General features: G+C 43.6%; 1 long non-coding RNA gene across 1 annotated transcript in view; it reads right to left on the bottom strand.

Moving 5' to 3' along the window:
* LOC118147302 (uncharacterized) overlaps positions 1–14,018 on the bottom strand; it is a 28,913-nt gene extending 14,895 nt beyond the window's left edge. Inside the window, exons 1-2 of the long non-coding RNA XR_004733559.3 lie at positions 13,775–14,018; positions 9,774–10,026 (exon numbers count right to left, since the gene is read on the bottom strand). This is a non-coding gene — a long non-coding RNA (uncharacterized LOC118147302). The remainder of the gene's footprint in view (positions 1–9,773; positions 10,027–13,774) is intronic.
* Between the last annotated feature and the right edge of the window lie 4,190 nt (positions 14,019–18,208).

The following is an 18,208-nucleotide window of genomic DNA, read 5'->3' as shown; positions in this document are numbered from 1 at the left end:
CTGGGAAAGCACCTTTCCTGGAACACAGTATGCTAATCAGTTTGAAGATATTATTCTATTGTTGTCTAGTTTTGCTTGTCAAGAAGTCTGCTGTCACAAAAAAAAAAGAATTCTGCTGTCAGCCAACTTGTTTTAATTTTTTAAGTGATCCTTTTCTCTGGTTGTTTTTAAGATCTTTTTTTGGCCTTTGGTATTTTGTTCTATTGTACAAAAATATGTCTAGGTGTGGAATTTTAGTCTGCTTAGTATATATTGGTCTTCTTATAGCTGTGAATTCATGGCTGCCATCATATTTGGAAAATTATAATCCATGATATGTCAAATATTGTCTCTCCTCTGTCCATTCTATCTTTTGTATTGCTTAACTTCTCTGTCATACTTTTAATCTCCCTATGTCCCTATCCAGTACTAGCAATAGTTTCTCCTACTTTTTTTGATAGCTCACCAATTTTCTTGTCAGCTATTTCAAATTTGTTGTTTAACCAATTCATTGTGTTATTAATATCTAAGTTACGTCTGGGTGTGGTGGCTCATACCTTTAATCCCAGCACGTTGTGAGGCCAAGGGAGGAGGATTGCTTGAGCCCAGAAGTTTGAATCTAGCCTGGGCAAGATAGCAAAACCTCATCTCTACAATTAAAAAAATTAGCCAGATGTGGTAGTATGTGCCTGTAGTCTCAACTACTTGGGAGGCTAGGGTGGGAGGATCCCTTGAGCCCAAGAGTTCAAGGCAGCAGAGAGCAGTAATCTGTGATCACACCACTGCACTCCAGCCTGGGTAACAAAGTGAGACCTCATCTCTATTTTTTTATTATAAAAATTATATGTACATATATATGTTATAATTTTTCATTTCTTCATGTCATTTCAAACCAGAAAATGAATGCCATTTCTGATTTTCCAGATCACTTTAAATCGTCTCTTCCATGCATATTTTCTAAGTCGATATTTTTTATCTTTAAATTTTCCTTAAAATGCTAGGTGTCTAATAATTACAATGTCTAAAATCTGTGGCTTGTAGGTCTATAGCTGTTCTTGGTTTCAGCTGACACTCAATATATATTCGTTTCTTAGTGATTTCTATAACAGATTACCACCAAATTGGTAACTTAAGACAACACAAACTTATTCTCATACAGTTTGGGTCCAGAAGTTTAAAAGCACTGAGCTAAAGTCAAGGTTGATTCTTCTGGAGGCTGTAGGAATGATGTTTCCTTGCCTTTTCTAGCTTCTAGGGGCTTCCATCATTCCATGGCCCATGGCCTCTTCCTTGCATTATTTCATACTCCAACCTCTTGCATCTTCTACTTCTTTCATTTATTGTTATTGTTTTGTAAAATGAGATGAAGCCTTGCTATGTTGCCTAGGCCAGTCTTGAACTCCTGAACTCATGCAATCCTCCCACCTCAACCTCCCAAAGCACTGGGATTACAGGCATAAACCACCACACCTGGTCAACATCCTCTACTTCTGTAGTCACACTTCCCTCTGCCTCCCTCTTGTAAGGACCCTTGTGATTACATCTAGGGCCTCTTTGGATAATACAGAATAATCTCTTCACTGCAAGATCACTAACTTAATCACATCTCCAAAGTCTTTTTTGCCATGTAAAGTGATACTAACAGTGCAGAGTGACAAGTTCCCCCACCAGGTTAATTAAAAGTATATGCCTGCTGCCTAAACTCTGAAGGCCAGATAGTAAGGCATGGCCATGGTACCCAGCTGTGGAGCAGGTGACCCTGAGATCCTAAACATCCCAGGGAATATGTGAGAACCTACTAAAGAAAACAGTATCATCACACAAACACAGTAGCAAAGAGCCAGAAAATTAGCTTAAAAGCAGCTGAAAGAAGGGAGGTGGCACAGATCTCTAGAGCTATCCTGCTGTCACTCAGGAGTGCTCTGTACATCTTAATAAGCTCATCTACTTTCCAAGCAGGACTTCTCTAAATCATTCCTTGGTCTCTTGGCACCTTCCCAACTTGGGAGGGAAGGGGATATTACAGTCTCAAGTTTTTCTTGTAATACACAGGATCCGGGGATTAGGACCTAGATATTTGGGGGTGCCATTATTTAGCTCATTACACACGCACTGTGTCAGAGACTCTCAATTGCCAAAAAATACCCATTCTCCAACTTCCTTTCTAGTCATAAAAATACTAATTTTTAGTCAGGCTTATTGCTAGCCAGTTAAAACTCCATAGTTTTTGCTCACATCAAGATATGATCATTGTGATTAAATTTTTTCTTTTTTTTTTTTTTTTGAGATGGGGTTTTGTTCTTGTCGCCAGGCTGGATTGCAATGGCATGATCTCCGCTCACCGCAACCTCCACCTCCTGAGTTCAAGTGATTCTCCTGCCTCAGTCTCCTAAGTAGCTGGGATTACAGGCATGTGCCACCACGCTCAGCTAATTCTGTATTTTTAGTAGAGATGGGTTTCTCCATGTTGGTCACGCTGGTCTTGAACTCTCAACCTCAAGTGATCCACGGCCTCCTGAAGTGCTGGGATTACAGGGGTGAGCCACCTTGCCCAGCCTATTGTGGTTAAATTGTTGACAATAAATTTTTTTTTTTTTTGAGACATAGTTTCGCCCTTGTTACCCAGGCTGGAGTGCAATGGCATGATCTCGGCTCACCGCAACCTCTGCCTCCTGGGTCCAGGCAATTCTCCTGCCTCAGCCTCCTGAGTAGCTGAGATTACAGGCACGTGCCACCATTATTTCTTTGTTCTGCTGTGTGAGGCTAAACTTAGTCCTAACTCATATAATCACTATGTCTTTTGTTTCTTTGTATATTCGGAAATGTTTTAATTGCAATTATTCATTTAGTTTCACATAATGGGAATCCTGAAAGCCTGAATTAATGACACCTTCCTCCAAAAGAAATTCGAATTTATATTTCTGGAATTACGTATGCTGACAACAGGAGACAGCTTTAGCCTCCTTAATTAGGGCACAGGACCTGGCAGCAGCCTCAGAGCTGAGCTTTCAATTCCTCATTTGTGGCTAACATTGGCATTTATTCTCCAAGCTTTGCAGTTTGCTTACCACTCAATTCTAGCTTTAGCCTTCTATGCATATTTGCATGTTGTTTCATTCTGTTTTGTTGACACTGGAAAGTTCCCTTTGTTTCTTGTAAGAGCTTAATATATATATATTTTTTAATGTCATAATCTGATTGTATTCCATTGTAGTGGAATATTACTTCAGAGGCTTATGCACCATTCACCCAGAAGTGACACTGATACCTTTCGCATCCCAGTTTCATCATTAGATGTGCTATGAAGACTTTACGTCTCATCGACCCATCCAATACTTTGGTGCAAGCTTGGTACAAACAGAACTCTTCTGGAAACAAGATTATTACCACTTTTTATGTGGTAGCTTTTCACTCATTTGTTTGTACTGGGGATTTGGTTTGCACTCATTACCATTATTTTCTCTTAGAGTTTCTGGGATGTCTTTTAAATTACATGAGTTCATTCCTTTGTCTGCAAAGATTCTGACCCATCCCCAGGGATGTGTATAATAAAATTCTACTAAGGGAAATATACTATTACTCTGCAACTTGCTTTTACATTAATAATACGTCGTTTTGCCTTTCAGTACTTATAGTCACCTCATTCTTCCTTCAGAGCTGAATAGTATTCTGTGGTACATACCACAATTTATTCAACAATTTTATCATTGATAGACCTCTAGATTGTATCCAATATTTTGATATCATTAATACTGCCATGCTAGAATAAGCACATATATACTTGTGTATGTGTACATATTTGTAAGTAAATTTATAGAAAGATTCTGTAAAGATAAATTTATTGGTTCAAGGGGTATTCATATTTAACATTTTGATGGATGTTGCCAATTTGTCTCCCCCAAAAGCCATGCTAATGTAATGTGTTTGTGACAGAGACTACTAATGCCAACTTAATATTAATTTTCCTGAATTCTGTACTGAAAGAATCCCTATTTTGTTTCAGAGTGGTGGTATGCCTAACCAAGAGCAACGTTTCATAGTCTCACTCTGAGCTAAGTGTAGTCACAGGACTAACTTCTGTCCACTGAACTATAAATGAAAGTGTTGTGTGGGGCGTGCTGGAATGCAACTTACTGGAAGATGTGCCACTTTCCATTCTTCTACCTTTATTCCTTCTTCAAACTCACTGGTTTGATGGCAAGGACCTTGCAGTCATCATGGACCATAAAATGATCTTAAGGACAGGGGTGGTGGAGAAGAAAGAATGGAGGCTGAATCATGGAGAGCCACTATGCAACTTGAGACTACCTACAGCTTGACTTTTATGATATGGGAGAATTAACCCATTATTTTCCAGGTCTTTGCTACGTGCAGGTGAATGCAGCTCCTAAATGACACAGCACCCCTTTCAATCATATAAACAACACATCAGTCTCATTGAGTCATTGCTGTGGTCCCCATCATGTGCTGGACTGTCACCACAGTGCCCTTGCTCACTACCACAGAGGCTGTCCTTTCTGCATGGGTCAGTGCAACCAGCCTTCTACATTGACTCCTCATCCTTTTCCAATTGGTGACCTCAGTCCACAGGACTAGTAGAGCAAACTTTAAATTTTCATTTTTGGCTCAGATCATCTAGGGAAATCAGTCTACACAAATACACAAACATACACACTCCAGTACATGCAAAAAAGCCACATGGCTTTTCAGAATCCACAAATCTTCCCATACTTGAAGCAATCCTTATTTCAGTGTCAGGAATTTTCCAAAATAACCTTCAGCTCCTTTTAAGAGAAGGTCTACCCAATGAAAAATGTAGCTGTTCTATGGAATTAAAAATTGCAGACTTAATAATTCAAAACTGCTGCTAAATCAATGTACTGCTTGTTGGTTTGTCAATATAGCTTTTTCAATTAGACAATTTTATTACAGTGATGAATACCAGCGGCACAATTGAGAGACTGCCGTTTTAAGTTATGGTCTGTTTGGCCCAACAATCCATATTGCTACCAAATAAATGTGATGACTCTAGACTTCTAAAGACAAATGGGTCTCTGTTGGCAGCTGAGCCTGCACCTGTCCCTGGTGAGGACTGGGCAGGAATGACTCTCATATTCTTTCATGAGATCCTTCTGGCTGACCATTGTAATGGCACATCGCCTCCCTCCACAGACCCCTCTCCTACACAAGGAACACCTGGTAGTCTCACTCTAAGCTAAGCGTGGTCATAGTCTCACTCTGAGCTAAGTGAGACTCACTCACTTGGGTGTTGTAGACAGTGCCTGACAAGTAAGTTCTGAGTTCCACACGAAATCCCACTTTTCCTGGTGAATAAAAACAGCACATGAGGTGAGGCGCATTGGCTCATTCCTGTACGCGGCAGGAGGTTCGCTTGAGGCCAGGAGTAACAGAGCCTGGGCAGGGTGGGATGGCTCAATCCTATATTCCCAGCACTTTGGGAGGCTGAGGCAGGTGGATCACTAGAGGTCAGGAGTTCAAGACCAGCCTGGCTAACATGATGAAAGCCTGTCTCTACTAAAAATACAAAAATTAGCCAGGTGAGGTAATGCACACCTGGAGTCCCAGCTACTTGAGAGGCTGAGGCAGGAGAATCACTTGAACCTGGGAGGTGGAGGTTGCAGTGAACCGAGAACATGTCATTGTACTCCTGCCCTTGAGGAGTCCATTGCGTTTGTTTCTGTGTCCTCTTCAGGGTTCTGTGACACCCCTCTTAGGCACTTTATTTCCCACATACTTGCGCTGGCTAGGCGTCATTGTTCATGACTGTAATCCCAACACTTTGGGAGGCCAAGGCAGGAGAATTGCTTGAGTCCAGGAGTTCAGCACCAGCCTGGGCAACACAGGGAGACTGCAGCGTTCGCGCCAAGGGCTTGAGACAGTTAGCGTGACTCGCCCCATCTTGGCTGCTGGACCTATCTGCTCTCCCCCCGCTTTCAAGGGCTGTCGAGTTGAGGTAAAAATGGCTAAGCCACTGAGGCAAAAACAGAATGCAGAACAAGGGCCTGCGGTTTATGAGGACGTTGTGCTGACTGCTTTCATATCCCCTTTAGTCTCTGTGTAAGCAATAGGCTTGCTGCAATTGAGATGCCTGAGAGGGGCAAAGACCCCTGCCCATATTTTCTCAGGAGCTGAGCCTTTGCTCTACCTCCTGATGGAAAACATAGTTAACAAGCCACCTTAAGGGCACCATTGTTTGTTTGCACTGTGTATCTTTGAAAAACATACATTAACTTTTAAACTGCTTTGTAAGCTATTACCACAAGCCCCCTTAAAACTGCTTTGTAAGCTATTACCACAAGCCCCCTTAAAACTGCTTTGTGAGCTGTTATCACAAGCCCCTGATAACTATTTTTATGTGGTTTCTGTTCTCTTTTCTGTTTACCCCTTTTCTGCTGAGATAAAGTAAATGTAACAAGAAAAAAGGTATAAAAGCTGTAACCTACAAAAATAAAGTGCTGTGTTCTGACTGTAAGTTACACAGACCTCCAGACTCTGCTTTCCTTTTTTCTTTTACTTCTGTGCACTCTCTCCCTCAGGTTGAATGAGACATCTACGTTGGTGGTCTTGGGGACTCCCGCAGGTCGGTAGCCCCCGGCAGACATTCCGGACCCCAACAGGAGACCTTGTCTATACAAAAACAAAAAAATTAGCTATGGTGGCACATGTCTGTAGTCCCAGCTTCTCAAAAGGCTGAGGTGGAAGGTTGCTTGAACCTAAGAGGGACTGCAGTAAGCCATGATTGCACCACTGCACTCTAGCCTGGGTGACACAGTCAGATCCTGTCTCAGAAAACAAAACAATGCAAGGCACAGTGGCTCATGCCTGTAATTCCAACACTTTGGGAGGCCAAGGCAGGTGGATCATCTGAGGTCAGGAGTTCAAGACCAGCCTGGCCAACATGGTGACACCCCATCTCTATTAAAATTACAAAAAATTAGCTGCATGTGGTGGCACATGCCTGTAGTCCCAACTACTCTGGAGACTAAGGCAGGAAAATCTCTTGAACCTGGGAGACAGAGGTTGTAGTGAGTAGAGACTGAGCCACTGCACTCCAGCCTGGGCAACAGAGTGAGACTCCATCTCAGAAAACAAAACAAAATAAACACACACACATCTACTTGTCTGCTCAGGCTGGTCTCCTCTTAACAATGGCCTTGAGATTTGTAGGAGGCTCGATCTCTTCAGAGAGCCTATGCAGACCTTATCCTGTGTGATTGGCAGACTCTTTTTTCAGGTTACAGGTTCAGGCCTGCAAAGGTTGAATGACTTGTCCAAAGATCTAGAGTTCATGAAGAGCTGGCCTGGGATTGAGCCCTCTAAAGGCATCCGCTACTCTTGCCTGCCCAGTGTCAGCTCCCCTTCTCATGGTGGCAGCCTGACTTTGCTGTGGGAACTACCTCAGTGCTCTAAGTTATTTGAAATTTGTGGGCTCATGATGGGGCCTGAATATTGAGAACACTCATTCTCCCTGATAGTCACAATTAGCTCAAGGATGGGCAGGTGACCCAGCCAGGTCAATGAGCCTCAATCCCAAGGCTTTTGCAGAAACTGATGAGGCAGGGGGAATTGTTCTCTGCCCACTGGGGTTGCTCAGCTGGGATAATACACACCCAGTCACCTTTGCCACCATATAGGGAGAGCCTGCCTGAGAATACAGTCAACCCAGAGGAAAGAGAGCTAAGACTCCAAGAGACACTGCCCCAGTAGCAAGATTTGAGTTTGAACCTTTGGTTCTGCCATGCCAGAAGATAATTTATCTCTGCACTTCACGGTTTCACACTTCCTCTTTTTGTATTAACCCGATATGAGTTGGATTCCGCTGTCTTGAAGCCAAAAAGTCATCATAACAAAACCGCAGGCTCCTACTCTGCGATCAGTGTCCTCTCTTTTCTACTATGTCATCTTTCTCCCAACATGCCACGTGCATTCCCCTCATCAATATCTTCACTCCAAGTGATCTCCCCTGGCCTGTCCCGCCATCCCACCAGCCCAGGCCAAGGCTTCTTCCCTTCTGTCCAGCCATCCTTAGCTTCCTCATCCTTCACTGCTCTGCTTCCTTCTCGATTCCTTTACATGTTGGCACCACACAATTTAACACTTAATGCCACAGATGTTGGCTCTTGTTGCTCTTGTCTCTTTGATTAAATTTTAAGTTCTTCAAGATGAGATTGCGTCCCACACTTCCACAGATCCTGAAGCAATGTTGGGAAATAATAACTAAATTTGTGTTGAGCACATACTATGCACCAGACACAGCCCTAAGACCATCACATGCACTAATTATTAAACCCTCACAACAAACTTGTGAGCTATGATCATTACCCCTGTTTTACAGATGAGGAAAGCAAGGCATACAAAGGTGAAGGAACTTCCTTAACTGGCTAGGAAGTGGTAGAATTAGAATTTTAACTCAGGCATTCTGGGCTCCAGAGCCCAGACTTAATTACTACACTACACAGTTTCTCAGTGCATCTGATAAATATCGATTAATTGAAAACACAGAATTGCAGATACACCAAACCTAAAGAGGTAGGTGGTAACCTCTAGGGGGTCACTCTGATCATCTGAAAATTTTGTACCCTTCTAGAAAATGTGTGTGCATGTACACACACACACACACACACACACACACCCCTGACAGAAAGAAGAGTGGTAACCAGAAGCCCTGATTCTGGGCTACTTTGCTGTCTTCACCCTAAACGTCAGTCCTTTGTTATGATTAGGTATTGGGAAGAGTATGAGAAACATGTCGTGTCTACTTTCCAAAAGCTTGACTTCAGAGTAAGACTAGAAATGAACCTGAGCAGCAGCGAAATTTGTTTTCAGTGCCTCCTGCCTCCCTATTCTGTAGCATTCACAGGGGCAGTGAGCAATCATCATGTCTGCCTGTCCAGCATCCACTTCCCTCACTCTCATGACAGTGCTTTGATTAGCCTTTGGGGGACCACCACTCCCCCATTGCATGCATTGATATTGGACAGTCAACCAAGTGTCCACCCTCCTCTGGCCAAGGAGTACATGACCCGCATGAGCCAGCTGGACTCTGCCCTGGAAATTTGAGCAGTACAAGGAGGAAACTCAGTTGGAGGCAATTCAGACTTAGAGCCTGAGTGCCTATCTGCCACACTGACCCCCTGAGCTCCTTTGTTTCCTTTCCTGTCCAAAACCTGATTCTTGAGCTTTCCCCTCAGTTCCTTGTGCTACCTGAGGTGGCTTTCTAAATGCCAACCTGGTGAGGCTGAATTACATTTCCCAGAATTCACTTCCCTGTATGTTTACAGTTAGGGTGGGCCACGTGGGAGCTCCTGGGGTGAGATTCGCAGGGTGGAAGTGAAGCAGCAGCAGTTTTTGTAGCTTGCACACGTTGTCACTTTCTGCTGGCTCACCACGTTAGCAGGAGGCAGGGCTGGGCCTGCAGCTGCTCTCCCCTTCCCAGGCTCCTCCTTTAGCTTTCCCGACGTCTGAGCCAGACGGGACTGCTTAGGTCTGTGATGAAGGATCCTGACTTCTGCAGGACACTCATACCACCCAAATCAGAGGCACAGTTTCAACTCATCCTCATGGTCTCTAGCAGGTGTTTTCCAGCTTGTTCTTGCTCACCCCCACTTTACACCCATCTCCCTGGCCCAGCTGCCTGCCCTGAGGACTGCAAGCTCCAGCGTCAGACCTGAGGACAGGAGCCTTACAGAAACTATGTCAGCAGCTCCCACGGGTAGGTAAGATCAAACCCTGGTAAGAAATCACTAGTGCTGATGCCTGTTATGGCTGCTTACCGGAAGGCAGTGTCACATGGAACCTCTTAATTGCAGCATCCGGAGCTCCAGGAAGGGAACATTTCAGGTCAAATATAATTCCATATCGTCTCTGGAACTTTCAGCCCTCAAGATTCCAACATCATGACTTCAGTTTGAACACAGTTGTCCTTAGTCCTCCTGTCACACCTTTGATGCTGCCTGTTGTTAAGGCAGTTGAAGTCTGGGACGCAGTCACTCTCTTGTTAGGTGTGGTTCCCAGCATGATAGGCTTCTGTGCTGGCAGAAAAGAGATGGACAGATGTGACTTTGAAGGGCTTACTGAATCAAATCTCACCCTGGAAACCTTTGTGCTATTGAGGCTAAACCTGAGTTTTGGTGTCTGAAAGTTTCTAAGAATTGGGAAATAAGGGAGTTTTACATTCTTCATTGTTTCCATGAAATGGGAACAAACAGATACATTTATAAACATTTTTAAAAATGTTTTCTTTACAACAAATACTGCACTGAAAAATGCAGCCTATAATTTGTATTTGCTGTTTAGAAAGGAGGTCAAAGAAGTAAGAGGGCTGAAATGGATGGAAGTAATATTTCCTAGTTTTAGAATTCTCACAGCATGTGAAATAGGAAGAAGGAAGTTCTTGCCCAGAATCTTAAGAAATCACCACTGTTCAGTTTTTTTTTATATTACTCAGTTAATATAAAGCTGTTTTCTTAACATTAAATCTCTTTTCCATGTCAATGTCTATCATGTTTTTTAATATTAAATCTTTTCTGCCTTTCAATGTTAGATACACTGAATACATTTTTCTAAACATTTTTTTTTAGTTATATATAACTAAATATATAAAAATATGGTGAACTTATTGGCTGTGTCGCCTGGAACAAATTGCCAAAGTTTCCTGTTCCTTGGTTGTTTCATTTTTTTTTTTTTTTTTTTTGAGACGGAGTTTCGCTCTTGTTACCGGGGCTGGAATGCAATGGCACAATCTCTGCTCACCGCAACCTCCGCCCCCTGGGTTCAGGCAATTCTCCTTGTCTCAGCCTCCTGAGTAGCTGGGATTACAGGCACACGCCACCATGCCCAGCTAATTTTTTGTATTTTTAGTAGAGACGGGGTTTCACCATGTTGACCAGGATGGTCTCGATCTCTTGACCTCGTGATCCACCCGCCTCAGCCTCCCAAAGTGCTGGGATTACAGGCTTGAGCCACCGTGCCCAGCCTTACTGTTCAGTTATAATTGCTGCCTTCTGAATCACTGAGGAGTGTTTTGTCCATGGTTTTATTAGATTTTTGGTTTTTTGCCTTTCAAGGTAATATTGTATTTTGGTATCAGATAGTCAGCCAAAAAGGGAAACTTCTATCTCTGGGGAACAATGTTTAGAAAAATGTATTCAGTGTATCTAACATTGAAATGCAGAAAAGATTTAATATTAAAAAACATGATAGACATTGACATGGAAAAGAGATTTAATGTTAAGAAAACAGCTTTATGTTAACCGAGTAACATCCTCCTAATGAGAAGCACTATAGTAAATATAAACTCATTATGTTATCTAAAAAAAGAAAAGAGGCCAAGTTTGGTGACTCACAACTGTAATCCCACCACTTTGGGAGGCCAAGGCAGGCGGATCACTTGAGGTCAGGAGTTCCAGACCAGCCTCGTCCACATGGTAAAACCCTGTCTCTACTAAAAATACAAGAATTAGCCACGCGTGCCAGCATGTGCTTGTAATCCCAGCTACCTGGGAGGCTGAAGCAAGAGAATTGCTTGAACCCAGGAGGTGGAGGTTGTAGTGAACTGAGATGACACTGTTGCACTCCAGCCTGCACAAAGAAGTGAGACTCCATCTAAAAAAAGAAAGAAAAAAAAAATCCCTAGTTTTGCTTCTCTAATTGATCCCTAATTTGCTACCCTAAATATTCCTAAGAGTCTTCTCATAAGTTATTCAGAGTCTGTTTCTGTTGCTTGCAGCCAAAAAAAATCCAAAACTGTACACATCGCATGATGTATATGAAAATATTTTCAAATGATAAAGCACCACATACATGCCTGTTCCCATTACATTTGTTAGTATGGACTGTGCTGGAAAAATAAAGTGTCGGATCAGACAGACGGATTCAAAACCGAATTCTGCCAGGTGATACTTGCATGTCTTAGGGCAAAGTCATTTACTTTTACTGAGCCTGTTTCCCCTCTGTACAAATTTTTTGCAAGTTAGTAGCGGGTAGTTAGGATTAGGTATCTGCTATGGTTTAGATACAGCTGGGTTGTCACCACCAAAGCTCATGTTGCAATTTGAGCCCTGACGTGGTGCTGCTGGGGTATGGGGCCCAGTGGGAAGTGTCTGGGTGATAGCAGTGGACTCCTCATGAATGGCTTGGTGCTGTTCTCTCAGTAGTGAGCTCTGTCTCTTGTGGGACTGGACTAGTTCTCGCAGGGATGGATTGATTCCCCTGAGAGTGGGTTGTTATAAATTCAGGAGCCCTTCAGCTTTCCCTCTCTTCTCACATAGCTGCTTCCCCTTTGACTTTCTCCACCATCTTGTGAGGCAGCATGAGTTAGCGCCGTCACCAGAAGCCAGGGCTGTGCCCTTGGAACCTCTCAGCCTGCAGAACTGTGAGCTAAATAAACATCTTTTCTTTATAAATTACCCAGTCTCAGGTGTTCTTTTATAGCATCACAAAAGGGATAAAGACAGTCATCCGTTCATACAAGGAAAGCCCTAAACTCTAATTGGCTTAAACAAGAAACAAGTATTTTTGTCTCTTGTCAAAGTCGTCAAGGTAAACAGCCTAGGACGGGTATGGTGGCTCCCAAATCACCAGGGCCAGACTCCTAATGCTTTTGTTTTCACCACCTCTGGACGACAGGCCCATCCTCATGCTCCACGGTGTTCACACCTTGCTGATAGGGAGACTGGGAAATACAGTCTTTATTATGTGCTGTGATTAACATGGGTTCCTGTTGTTGAGGTGGGAGGGGAGAGTGGGCCTGGGGAGGCAATCTGCTGCTCTGCTGCGGTGAGACCTTAACAGACGGTGGCGAGGGTGTGTGGAAGCCTCTTCCACCTTCTCCCCTTCAGGCTCCTGTGTTCTCTCCCGCTCTACAAATATTAGCAGCCATTATTATTCTTATTGTCAACATTATCATCCTTATAAAGGTGATCCTGATCAAGACTCTCTAGAGACAGGCCACTGTACTGGTTTCCCTTTGAGTTTACTCTTCACTGCCTTCTTTTTTTTTTTTCCTGTAGACAGAGTCTCACTCTGTCACCCAGCCTGGAATGCAGTGGCATGATCTCGGCTCACTACAACTCACTGCCTCCTGGGTTCAAGCAATTCTCCTGTGTCAGCCTCCTGAGTAGCTGAGACTACAGGCGCATGCCACCACATGCAGCTAATTTTCTGTATTTTTACTAGATAACGGGGTTTCACCATGTTGGCCAGGCGGGTCTCAAACTCCTGGCCTTAAGTGATCTGCCTGTTTTGGCTTCCCAAAGTGCTGGGATTGCAGATGTGAGCCACAGTGCCTAGCATACACTGCTTTCTTAGCTTCCATCGCCTCAACAGTGAGCAAGAGAATAAGGCTTCTGATGTTCTTCCTAGGTAGCTTTATGGAGCAGATTGGAAAATTCATAACATGCCTAACTGGCCCATGCGGATGGGACTGTGGTCATCAGGACTCCCCTAGCTGAGGCTTCTGTGACTGTTTTTTTAGGGCTCTTTAGCCTGTGAGCTCTCAGGAGTTCAAGAGGACCCCTTCTTTCCCCCTGAGTGGTAACAGAATTTCCCCTGGTCCATCATTCCGGAGCCCTGGTTCAGCCCATGTGCCAGCCAGGTCAGTGCTCAGTAGGATTCCAAACCTATTGGCTGCAAGCACAGACTCCCTCTGAGTGTGAATGTTATCTCTCACCAGATAAGGGATATGCACTCAGCCCAGATCAAACACTTGTTTATCTCCAGGGTGGTGAGAGCCAAAACTCTGCTTCTCTTTCTCCCTGGTGGTTTATTTGCTTACCCTTATCACCTCCGAGCAGTGGTGTTGTTTGCATAGAGTTCTCTGTTTCTGGCTCGTTCAATTTAGAGGTGCTCCGGCTTGGCTTCTCGGAGGGAATGGAGTGTTGAAACTCATCAGGGAGGTGCAGGAGAACAGCACTGGATGAGGGGGTCAAGAGATGACGGCCTGGGTCCGTCTTCAGATGAAAAAATTTAGTGCAGTGTTCTCGCAGGCCTCTTCCAGCGCTGAGGTTCTGACCAGCTATGAAAGCCTTGGGTGTGATAACGAAGAAAAGCTGAAGACTTAAAAGGAGGAAGTGTGAGTGTCTTCAGCCTCCTGTGAGAGAGAGGATAGCGAGTCTCTTTTGACCAGTTTATTTTGTGTTGCTTTTTTTTTTCTTTTTTATTTGAGATGGAGTTCTGCTCTTGTTGCCCAGGCTGGAGTGCAATGGCATTATCTCAGCTCACCACAACCTCTACCTCCTGGGTTCAAGTGATTCTCCTGCCTCAGCCTCCCAAGTAGCTGGGATTACAGGCATGTGTCACCATGCCCTGCTAATTTTGTATTTTAGTAGAGACGGGTTTAACCCTGCTGGTCAGGCTAGTCTTGAACTCCCAATCTCAGGTGATCCACCCGCCTCGGCCTCCCAAAGTGCTGGGATTACAGGCGTGAGCCACTGTGCCCGGTGTATTGCTTCTTTTAGCTGGGTGGTTTATACACCAAAGGTGGGCAGGTGGAGGGCTGCTACTCACTAATGTGGTAGTGCAGAAATGACTTTTAAAAACAGTGGCTATAGCCCATGTAATGCTGGAGCAAAGAAGATGGGGAGAAATTCTAGAATTACTGCAGGAAGTTAAGTGATGGTAACTACTTTGAGAAATACTTCATTAAAATCAGAACTTACAGAATAAATTGGTGGTGGGAGATAGAGGCAGGTACTATTTACTTTACAAAATAATTCCTCGCTTTATAAAAAGCCAGATATTTTCTCTTGGAAGTCAGCTCTTGTGATGTTACCAATCAGACTGAATCTATAATAAAGCTAACGATCCAACTTTTGGTTAAAAAATTCCATTGTGTAAAAACAAGCATAGGCATGTGTTAATAACACAACAGTGTTGTTATATATAAAGTGGGTTTTTAAAATAAACACAATAACATGTTTGGAAGACGTTTCTGTAAGATAATGTCCTTCTCAAGATCCAATTTGGCTTGCGTGCCCCCTGGGAATTGAACAGGCTCGATTTTTCCAGATGAATTTAAAAGACAAATTCGGTTTTCTTGTGATGAAAGGTCTGCAATGTCCACTTCTCCCACAAGGGGGCAGCGCACCACTGGTTCTTCAGCTACAAGGACGGCCTGGGATTCGGATCACGCTGCTGGAGGAGGGCCTCCTCAGGGGAAGACAATCCACTGCCAGTCAAGAAGAGGCGCGCCTGATGTGTCTCGGCATCGTTGAATTTCGTGTCTCACGAACCCTGCGTATTTGCCAGAAGTTTTTTGGCTGTTCTCATGCAGAAAAGGATGAAATCATTTTGTGTGTTGGACAGCCCTTATATTCCTAGAAAAAAGAATTTATTTTTCCTGTATATATACAAAGTGTATCCAGCTAAATCATAACAAAAGTGATTTTAAGCAGGTACCAAGACACGCCAGATCATAAAGACACTGTTCTCCCTTCAAGCTCCTTTTATGAGTTTATGGACACGCATGAGGTAAGCTGCGCCCTTCATGTTCTGCACGTGACTTAGCACTGCCCCTGAGTGGAAAAGGTATTTGGGATTCAAAAGGTATTATTAAGTAAAAATAAATTCCCAAGAAAAGAAATGAAGTATAAAAGATCAATTTGAGTGTTAAGGGGAAGTGTTTCTTTCCTGTTTTTGTATGGGGTTGGGATTGCATTGGTGCGCATAAAGGATAATAAAAGTAACTATTAAAAAAAAGGGATTCCACAGTGTCTGGTTGACAACAGCTGATGGAGAAGAGACAGTTGCCAAAAGGGAGTATTGGGTGCCAAGACCCAGATCTGGCCTAAAGAAGCGTGCATTGATCGCACCCTAGTTTTCACCCCATGGGAGAACACAGTCAGGGAGGCTGTGCTTGACTGCTCTGTGAGGACCCCGCGGAATCGAGTTTACGCCTCCCAACGTGCATTTCCCTGCTTCCTCAGTAGCAGAACTCCCATCTGCCGGGTACATTACTGCACACAGTCAGGTTTATCCTCAGTCTCACTGCGAGAGGTGTGACCACATGACTAAATCATGACCAATGGATTCAAGCAAAAGTGTTCTTCAAAGTGACCGGTGTTCTTTTTCTTACTTTTCCTGCTTTTCTGATGTCTGGAATGCAGATATGACGGTTCGGCCTCGAACAGGCACACTGGACGATGAGTTGAAAGATACATCATGAGACTGGTGGGGAAAGAAGACACAGGGCAGCAAGTGCCTGGTCACCATGGAGCTGCTAGAGCAGCCAGACTGCCTACCTAGATTTTGATGAGAGACATTTAAAAAAATCCGTATTTTGGGCTTTTGGTTACCTGCAGCTGAACTTAACCCTAATCAATAATAGCAATGCCTTCAGAAAACAGGCCAGAGGTAAGATGGACTTTTTCCCCCTAATTACTTGTGTTATTATTTTATCATTTTAATCACCAGTCAATATTTGCTTTTATTTGTTTATTTTTGAGGCAGGGTCTCTTTTTGTGCAGGCAGGAGTGCAGTGGCATGGTCATATCTAATTGCAGGTTCAACCTCCTGAGCTCAAGTGATTCTTCTGCCTCAGCCTCCCAAGCAGCTGGGACTACAGGCATGTGCTACCACACCTAGCTAATCAAAAAAAGAAAATGGCCGGGCGCGGTGGCTCACACCTGTAATCCCAGCACCTTGGGAGGCCCAGGCGGGCAGATCATGAGGTCAGGAGTTCAAGATCAGCAACAACAACAAAAACATAGTTAAAAGCCAATTGCCCAGATATTTTTCAAACGAGCCATAATACCTGATTGCAGACTGCTATATTATAATCAGGTTGCACAAGACGGCTTCATATCCAAAGCCTGCATATTTCACTTACTTTAGAGGACAGTCTGGTGGCCAAAGGAAAAAAAAAGTCATTACAAAGTAGCATTTCCTTAGAAGGTTCCAGGCCACCCCATGAGAATTATTCCAGAAATCCCTTACGCATATGTTGTATAATTTACCACCACACCTAGCAAAGTGTTGTATGTTAAAGAACAGAAACAAATTTGCAGTAAAAATTGCACAATAGCCTTGAGCTTCATTGTTCTGAAACACGTTTTTTTTTTTTAGGTTTCCCTAAGGCCTGGATGCATTATTTTTAAATACTGTCAATGCCTGTCTCTAATTCCACTCTCTCACAAAGACTTCAAAACAGTTAACTACACAGAACCTCAGACAAATGGACATAAAGAAGGTTCTCAGCTGGCAAATCCAGGCATTTTGGTACCTAAGGGTTCATCCCTCACTACCTATGAATGAAATGCCATTTTGGTTTTTGCATCAGTTTGGTTTACATGATCTAGTGCTGGAGAGCCTCATTATTTCTTGACATACTGAAATGCACGGCAAAGGATTGGGGGAGAGGGGTGTCCAAGGACTCCCGATCCAGGAGGCTACCTGTTTTTCACAGGGCATTGCTCTCTAGATTCAGGAGAGTAAATGTTGTCTCACTTGCCAGCAATTGGTAGTGGCTCCTAGCAGAGTGCGATAAAGCTTGTGAGGCTCAGGGAGAATGAATGCCATGATTGATTAGTCATGTCTGCAATAAATTAGGGGTAGTGAGGGGTGTATGTAGATGGATGGAATAGGAGTATTTGCATTCCAAGTAATGGATTTCATCAATTCAAATGGGCACATCCTTCTGCCCATTTATGCATCTTTGAAATTAGGATGCATCTTTTTTTTTTTCTTTTTGAGACAGAGTCTTGCTCTGTTGCCAGGCTGTAGTGCAGTGGTGTGAACTCGGCTCCCTGCAACTTCTGCCTCCCAGGTTTGAGGGATCTGTGGGGATCGCTCACGTGTGAGGCCCCTAGGAAATGGGCCTCGCCATATGGTGAGCTTGAGCCCAGACACAGATCCCCAGTTGGGGGAGTCGAGCTGAGGGAAAGCAGGAACCGAGAGAGGGACTACGCTATTCAAAATAATTAACAGACATTACTTTATGGATATTAGGACTTGGGAAGCATTGTGTCCACTTTTGGCTCTTTATGGTCTATTGCTTGATTGTGTTCATTTTGGACCCTTGTTACCTTCATTGTAAAATATTAACTTAAGTATTTATACTTGGTGACTTACTTACCGTAAGTTACTGGGTGTAACTGTAACTTACTTACCATAACTTACTGGGCGTAACTTACTTGCTGGGCGTAACTTACTTACTGGGCGTAACTGACTTACTGGGCTTAACTTACTTACTGGGCATAACTTAGTGGGCGTA

The sequence above is a fragment of the Callithrix jacchus genome, chromosome 14 (assembly GCF_049354715.1).
Source record: "Callithrix jacchus isolate 240 chromosome 14, calJac240_pri, whole genome shotgun sequence".
Lineage (NCBI taxonomy): Eukaryota > Metazoa > Chordata > Mammalia > Primates > Cebidae > Callithrix > Callithrix jacchus.
This window is presented reverse-complemented; position numbering and strand designations above follow the sequence as displayed.